The sequence below is a fragment of the Pipra filicauda genome, unplaced genomic scaffold (assembly GCF_003945595.2).
Source record: "Pipra filicauda isolate LSUMZ 115617 unplaced genomic scaffold, ASM394559v2 scaffold143_size2779998_pilon, whole genome shotgun sequence".
Taxonomy (NCBI): domain Eukaryota; kingdom Metazoa; phylum Chordata; class Aves; order Passeriformes; family Pipridae; genus Pipra; species Pipra filicauda.
In genome coordinates, this window is record NW_024103918.1 from 1,475,649 (window position 1) to 1,484,809 (window position 9,161).

The window sequence follows — 9,161 nt, forward strand, 5'->3', positions numbered from 1 at the left end:
AAACACTTCTTGAGCATTGGCAGGCTTGGTGCTGGACATCAGAAGCTGTCCACATGTTTTGGGACAAGGACTTCAATTCAGTGCTTCTGAATCTACAGTGAATGCATTGGCCACCAGCTATTAACTTCTGCTTGTTCCTCCTCTCCTCCTTTGGGAAAGGGGGAAGGGGGATCTGAAGAAGCACCAGTGTTTAATACTGCAGTGCAGCCCTCCGCAGAGAGGGTGGAAATGTCTAAATTGGTTCCTGTCCTGTAGGCGTTATATTCACCCTCTGTGCAGGCTGTACATCCCAAATTCTCCAGCCAGAAGCTGGCCCCTGATCTTTCTTTATTCTCCCCCATAGAATGTAATTAAATTTAAAAAAGAAAAAAAAAGAGAGAGAGATGTCAGAAAAAAAAAAAAAAATCAGTCAAAACATACCAGCTACTGCTTCCCTCTGCATTTGCATCTCAGCCTCATTATGTCACCTGAACAATAGGAATTCTCCTGATCTATTTTAAGGTGGCATCTGCCTTAGAAAACTCCAAATCTGACATTCTCAGTGCAGAACCCTGGGGAAATAAAGTTGCTTTAGATTTCCTGGAAATACTTCTTCAACCAACATGAGACTAACACCGTCTGTCCCAAAGCTTGATGTTGCAATAAACAGTGCTGAAGCATAGCTTTGGGAAGAACCTGACCCAAGTTTTATTTCAGAAGGAAACAAATATGAACTTGGGATCTGGCCTGAGAACTTGAAGTGACACAGATGTATTTTGCCCTGAAAATTATAGTCAGATATTATATATCCCTCAAATCAGTCACAAACAGAGATTCCCTCTCCAATCCCAAGAACCTTTAGTTCAGGATGAGCAGGAATTCTTTAATCACAAATTGCAACTGCAGCCTGCTTGGAAAGGTTCCCTGAAGTTATTCTGTGTGGACAAATCAAAATATCTTTGTTAGCAGCTTTGACCAACCAGGAAAATAAAATGAGAATTTTCAGAGGAAATGCTTCAAGGACATATGTTTGTCTTGCAGCCCAAGTACACTCTTCAGAGAAAGGCTCTCCCCAGCAAGGGCATGAGGCTCAACCCTCTCAGATAAAAGGTAGGCAGAGGAGATTTGTCAAAGGCTAAGAAAGCAGGCAGAACCACATCTCCAGGCTGCAGTGATTCAGTGAAAGTCCAGCCCACTCTTCTTTTGCTCCCAGATAATAAATAATTTGCCAGCTGCCAAATTCTGCTTTGCGTTTCACTCCCCAAAATTCCTAGATATTGAAACTTCCACAGTCTCTCTTGTGCTGTCAGAAAATAGCTCTTCATTAAAATACAGAGTTGATAATGGCATGTCGTATATCCCCAGCCACTAACATTTCTCAAACACAGACACTGACTATTAGAATGGGCACATCTCACTGTAAAGCTCATGAGGGGGGAAATGAGATGTAGATGCTCCCAGAAGGTGAGTTGGCACTGACCCGGATTCACACCATCCCATGAGGGTCAGCTCATGGATGCTGTTGAAAGGGAACACAACAGCATTTTCTTAAAAGCAGAAATTTTTAAAATAGAACTGATGTGTGGAACACTGGTGTTTTTCAGAGAAGCTGGATTTATCCACAGACAAATGAAGTAACACATGTAGTAGAAGTTTGACAGTGGTTGACATTCCTCCCTGAGATCTGGCCACATCAAGTATCAGAGGAGCACAAAATACTCCTTTATAAAAAAAAGTATCAAAAGGAGTATGCAAGGCAATCCACCGTCTATGGATACACACTGCAGTGCCCAGCTGCAGCATTCTCTTTTGTTTTGTTTCTTAGGCTGAGGGAGGAAAATAATGGTATCTCTATGCAAGGGTCCCTGTCACTGCTTGCTTCCCCTCCATGTAAATTAATTTTGTCACCTCTATCACACCCCACCAGCTGCAGCCAGGGCAGCCTGAGATTTTATTAAAGGTAAGCCATGAATGGTTAACAGATACAATCAAAGCATAGAGGCAGCAGCCTAGTCAGAAGTACTGCATTTGTTGAGGGAGCAATGGAAAGGATCCTTCATTAATCTTAAAGACTTCCAGGATCAGTTTCAATACAGAAAGGCAGAATGTCTGTTGAGGCCCCTTGTTTGAGTCTCTGGCACATTTCACACCAATCCTAGCTAGAAAAAAAAGGAGCCAGTAAGAGCTCTGAACACTACTTGATCTAATAAGAAACAATATATTTTTGGTGAAGTAGAAAGAGGATGCAGAGATCAGCCAAGGCCAAGAAAATAAAGTATATGATGGGGTTTTGGAGAAAGTCAGAGTAGGTGGGAGAACAGTGAGCAAGAGGTCTTCAAGAAAAAGGGTGGTGGTTTGGAAAGATGTCACAATAAGAAGCGTTCAGCTTGTCATGAACAGATGGAGACAAAAGACAGGAGTAAAGGCGGGGAAGAAATTAAGATGGCACACCACCAAATTTAGTTATCTAAAAGGACTTAAAGTGAATCACTCTGAAAGGTGACTGAAAAATTACACCATTTCATTGCTTGCTGTCATTTTAATTCAGCACCAGTCTAAGCCTTGCCATGAAGCACAACTGAGTTAATATTTGGAATAATACAACCTTACTGCTACCCTCAGGTTGTGCATCCTCAGCACACCCTCACCAAGCAGCATTTCCTGCCACCACAGGTCAGCAATCCAATGCTGATGGATAAAGATGTTAACTCAGAGTCAATGCAGTCCCAGAGTGCGTAAGACTTTAGAACTGTAGTGCAGATTCTGGGTTAATCATCTGAAGTCTCTGAGCATCCATACACAAATGTGAGTAGTTATTCTCAGCTTTTTCTTTTAAGAAGGTCTTGAAGCCTTTGGGTTAGACCTTATATAAAAATGCTGGGTGATATCATTCTCTCTTGTCAAATATAAACGTGTAGCATGTGGCACCCAGTGTGGAAAACTGCAATGATTTGCTACAGTCATTCCAAAACTGATCACATCTGTCACTAAGCTGGATAGTAGGAAAGGACACTGCTTCCCATTTAATGCTACAGTATAAAGCCTAAGCTGTGAGTGGTTAGAGCATTTCATTTGAGTTGCCAGTTCTTGGACCTCAAACTAGGATCATATTTTGTACTGCCCACAAAAAGAAAAGAAGCGTTTTAGTGTTTTTATAACAAGTATTTCAATCTGATCTTCTACCTGATGCTGACAGGAAAATATATAAGCAACAGAAAAGTCACACAAAACTCTAAACAACATCTGCAGTTATAAAGAAGGTATTCTTTAGAGAAAAGGTGCTTACAAGGATGCTTCAGGAGACTGGGAATCTCAGCACATGTGCACAGTGTCAAGTAAAACAAAAACCCACCAGTCACTATGATTTCACTTCTATGCTATATAACTCCTCTCTATAGATATATACATATTCATATATACAGAACAATATATATTTTCTTTTTTCTACCTATACCAAGCCTGTAGGGAATTAGTAGTGCCAGTGAAGTCAGCTGATACCAAGAGAAAAAAAAAAAAACAGTGTAAAGGAGAGAAGAATCAGGTCCAGAGTCTTTCAAACACTGATTATTTGGCAGCTAATCAGGGCTTGAAAAGGTCACTGAACTAAGCCATTTCTAAGGCAATACTGTGAACACTTAATTTTACAGTGTTAAAAGATGGACAAAAACATGTGCCTCTGCTAGATTTTATACAACTACCCCTTTAAGACAAGAAAAAACAGATGTATGTATGCATCCTGAAGGGAGATATCAAAGCATAGCAAATGAAAGGCAAAAATGTGGTTTTCCATTCCCTTGTCCAAACTGATTCACTTGTTGGCAGCTGGGCTCTCTTTTCTGGTGAAGTGTCTGTAGAAAAAATTACTCCTAAATTAAGGCTGCTTGGCACTTGCCAACACACAGTTCTTTTTAGTTGGCTGTAATTTTGCTTACAAAGCATTAAAGAGTTGGCTCAAAGTTTTCCATGCTGGAGGTCTGCTTCAGGATAGGTTATTATGTTCTAATATAGTTCCTCTAGAAACAGGTATTTCTGAAAACAAGGCTCGGGGGATTTATATGATTCTGCCTGTTTAAAACAAAGTGACCAATTACTTTGTTTAAAAGTTGTGGCACAATACTTTGGAGCTGGGCCTGGAAATTTGGTAGGGTTGTCACACCAGTACATGACTTTTGCCCATCACTTGTGCGTCTGCAGAGGGATGTGTTAATGTTCCACCTCAGTTCCTGGTCCACACTGGGAGCCAGCCCCATGCAGAAGAGATGAGCAGAGCCTGTTTTTGCCGAGCATCAGTACCACCACAGCAGGAGCTGACAGCAGTAAGTTCACTTCATCTGTGTCTGTGTTCTTCATGCCTCCCTGGCAGCACAGAGGGACAGGGATAAAAACCTGATTTCAGAGGTAGTGCCAGTGCAAGCAGGCCCTGTCTGCACTTTTCATCACCCCTAGCAATCTGCTGGCAAGGCTGCGTGTGCTGTTTGCGTGACAGCCCAGTGAATCAGACCGGCAACAGCCTCGCTGTGTCCCTGGTTCACCATCCGGCCACGCCACCAGCAGGGCTGTCACAGCCGGGGCGAGGAGGAGCCTGCAGCACAGAGCTGAGCCCCGCACCAGGGGACCGCAGCCTTTGATGCCGTGCTGGAAGGAACAAGATCACCTGCTGAAAACCAAGAAGGGATGCGAGGAGCAGGGCAGGAAGGAGAGAGAGAAGCCATTGGTAGGGCGGGGAGATGACGAGCAGCAAAAGCAGAGACTTTGTGGGAGGAACAAAGCACGGTAGGGCTGCAGAGAACAGGGGAGCGAAAGAAAGGAGACAGCTAAAGGAGCCAGCGATGAGTATCACCTTCCCCAAGGCCTCTGGAGCCAATATCTAAGTATCAACACCGCCAGCAAGCAACAGCAAAACCTCTGGCAGAGCATCCTCCTTTGCCTTTGCTTTCCCCTCACTTCCTGTGGCAAACATCCACCAACTTCTCGTTCAGTCTTTTGACATAAAAATACCAAGGCTGCTGAAGTGAGTTTTACGGGTGAAATTGCTTTGTGTTTATTTTTAGTTTCCTACAAACACTGAATTTTTTGTCCTAAATTTGCACTGGACTTGAGTGTTAAAAGCTGTTGTTTTCTGTGCCTCAGGTTTGTTTTGACAGGCAGACAAAGTTTCCAGAAGTCCTGAGCCTACCTGCAGGGTGAGATAGAAAGTAAGCTATGTGCAGCTCCTCCTCCCTTTCCCAGAAATTTGGCACATGAATCGTGGTGCAATTCTCTCCTTGACAGGGAACATGCATGGAGCAAGAACCTTCCCAAGCTCAGGAGGCTGGAAGTAAGAGAGTAGATTAAGCAGTCTGGATAGGAAATACAGCATAATTTTCATCTTCCCATCTCTTCCTCCAATGTCCTACATGGAGCAGGAAAGTCATCAACTCCAGGTATCAGGAGGGGACAAATAAAAAGCCCAACCAAAACCAAAAAACCCCAACCCCCTCAACCCAACCAGAAGCAGCAAACAAACTGAAAAAAAGTAGTTCTCTGTCCCATGCTGAGACTTTACATGAAATGAAAAGTTCTAAAGCCTTCCTCTGACATCTGCTCAGCCTTCTTCACTGCAAAGCTTCTTCCAGTTGCTGGTTAAGTAGCAGTCAGCCCTTGAGTTTAAGTAGTAATGGCTACTGCACTAAATGGGCTTCCCAGTTCAAATCCCAGTCATGAAGAAGCCAGCAATTACAACTGCTTAATCTCAGTTTCTTTTGCTTTTGCCACTTAAATGCACATCAGGAAGTTCATATCCAAATAACCTTTAGAAACAAAATTATTAAGAAGTCCAACAGTTCAGAGTTAGGAACAGTGGGACAGAGGTTGTAGCTACACATTCAATGCATACCTTATAGAAGGGTGATGATGGTGCCATCCTTGCTCTTGTGACCACATGGCACTTTCACATCCCCAGGCAGCATGCCTGCAGGGACAGGATAACCACGTGCTACTCAATCCATTGGAAATTTGGCATTTTCCAAGTGTTCTACTTCCATGACCTAAATCGTATCTCTAATGTACTTTTGACTACAATAAGAAATCACACTGAGAAACTTCATCCTAAGAATGCAGCCTCATTGAGTATATCACTAAGCTAATCCCTCCTCAGCAGGGAGACATGGAATAGGCAATCCGTCCATCGATCCCTCTGAGCTGCAACAACTAATCCATTGTACTGGTATAGTGATACCAAAAGTGACCGTCTGATGTTGCCAAAAGCAGGCACTTCCCCAAATCCTTAAGCTGCACTAATTCTGTAGGGAAGGTGCAGCCATCACTAGAGATTCATGCAGTTATGGCTTTTTTTTTGCATGCATTTCACCACATACATCTGTAGGTGCTGACTGAGCTAGAGGAGGTTTTACTTTTCCCCTAATCCCTAAAGCAGAAAGATTGCCCTAAGGAAGCCAAAGCAACTTCCTCTAGTTGACGGCAGGGGCATCTGCACCATGTCAACTAGACAACAGCTGCACGTGCATTTCTAGGCCAGACTAAAGACAATAAAAATAGGTAGAGTGGGGAGAAAGATCTGCTGGCCAAATACCTACAGCAGAATAGCCACAGAGGCTTTTTCTGCACTCTGTTCTCACCACCAAACTTAGAGCATCCCACCTTTTTGACACTGCACACGTGCAAAGATCTGCCTCTGAAAAATAATAAATGTCCTCTTCTGCCTTCTGTACTCGCCATATAGTTATGCTTGGAACATTAGTTCTCAGTCTGTTCAAGAAGAGAGGATTGTTGTCCATAAGGACATTTGAAAGCCACTGGGCAGTTTTTTGGCTAAGCACCCTTGTATGAGCCATTCTGCTTGTGTTCCCCTCATAGAAAAGGGGTCTCCCTATTTCACTAATTACATCTGTTGCAACATCTGCCATTAGTCTGCAAACAACTACGGCATGCAGTCTGTTGTAATTCAATAAACTTACTGTTACAAACACCTGTAAATGTTTACAACTGTCAAATCCACTGCTTACAAAAGGACAAAGCAAAATTCCGTATCTAAACACCCCCAAGTCCTAGAGGGAAACAACACTGGATCTTAATGTCAGGCAAGCACACATCTCTCTCATGGGCAGAGCCAAAATGTAAGGTCTGAACACCCTTCTCTCTCCCACCAACCCTTTAGTCTTAGGAAATGCAAATTATTGCCATAGTCTTTTGTTCTTTCTCCTGTTTTTACTTGTATAAGAAAAGCAAGTTTCTGATGGTATTAAGTGCCTCAGATAATGAGAACAAAAACAGAGCCTACTTTGAAGGACAAATACTTTCCAGCTGCCTTCATCCAAACACTACACGGAGCCTGTACCAAAGTTAGCTCTTGTTGTGCACTTCCCATTATCAGTGTTCTACAGCAAGGACATTCAATTAGGTTGCTCAAAAGAAACAGAAGTGCTTACATATAGTCTCTTCCTCTGTTTATCAGGGACCTCAGATCCTCTACAATGTCCAAGTGATTTCCACTTTCCCAGAACCCACACAAGGCATAAAGAAAAGGTGCAAACTTACCTCTAGAATTTCTCCCACCTCTGCTGCTTTGGAGTGACTTTGTCTGGTTTGGTTAAGACTTGAATTACACACACACACATATTTTCCTTCCTCATTTACCTGGATTTCTCCTCCACATCTTGAATTCCATTACAGAAAATTGGCCGTTTCTCAGACAAGCACCAAGCTTTACTTTTGTATGAAAAAGTCAAACAAGAACACAGTCACCTCTTCCAGCAGCACACAGAGCAGTCTGTGCCAAACTGTAGGTATTTCAGGTCCTTCAGAGAGAAATGCCATGTTTAAGAGTCACCTCCTTTCTAAAAGGAGGACCTGCAACACAAATTTAAGATCACACCTACAGTAGCATCAGATGGAAACAGACACAGCACAGCAATAGAAGTGACCTGTGAACAGGGAGGAGGAGGAGGTCTTCCTTCACATCACCTCTGCCCAGAGCAGGATGTTCAGTCAAGCATCATTCCCAAACAACCTCTGCCTAGACTCGAGCATGAGAGATTATAAACTCACTAATACTCTGCCAGAAAAGCCCTTACCTAGTGAAAGGCTGGCATTAGACTACCAGCAGTTGAAATCCATTCAACTAAGAGCAACACTATCAGTAAACAAACAAAAGGCCAGGAGGGAAACGTGAGATTTCTCCCCTTATACTTTCCAGAAATGTACCAGAAATCCTCATATCAGAGGAGGTGAAGGAAATAACTGTGAGACCAGGAATAGCTCCACACTGTAAAAACAAGGCTCAGCAGCAGCTCGTCTTTGCCACGTAACACATAATGAGACAGACAGGAGCTCATTTTCTTTGGTCATATTTCAGATTTCCTGCAAGAAGAAAAAGGTTTGCACAGGGACATACATTATCAACTAGGTCATACTTCTCCCCACAACTCAAAGCAATCTTTTGAAGTTATTGGGCAATTTTAACTCCAGTTTATGAAGAGAGGGGTCTCAAAATTGCTTAGTTCTTTAAAGGTCTGCATAAACAGGATTGGAGAGCGATTCTTAGCAGTGCCCCAAGCAAACTAAAAAGACTGAAGCATTTCATCCCTGTCAGGCATGAGGGAGGCTGCAAAGCCCTCAAGATCCACAAGAAAGCAAGCTTCACTGGATTTTCAAGAAATTTATTATTATTCTAAGTGAAGGCAGGCTGAAGAAGGAAACACAGCACACTATTCCTGGCTTTTGCAGAATGGTACTGCAGCATCACAGCTTATGTTTCTCTTCTAAAAATGTGGTTTATCAACCAGCTAGCCTCTTCCCACATCAATGCCATAACTTTCCCAGTCACCACTTCCTTATACCTGGAAATTGTGTCCTCAACTGCAGCTTTACCTGTTCATCCAGTGACGATCTGCTGACTGTATTTCCTATAGCTCTGACAGACATCTATTAGAGACAAACTTGCCCCGTAAGAATAAACCTGTGTGAGCTGACCAGAGACAACCCCAGAGCCGCAGCTAACACCATGTTTTCCAGAAGAGCCACAAGATACAAATGTTGTTTCAAAAGTTCTTTTGAACATCCCTGGAAAGTGTAAGTAAAATATTTTTTCACTCCACAAACACACCATCCAATGTTTTACTCTTCCCAAAGCTGTGTTTTGCTGAAGTGGCAGTGAGCTTTAATGAACTATTTCAATTTTGGGT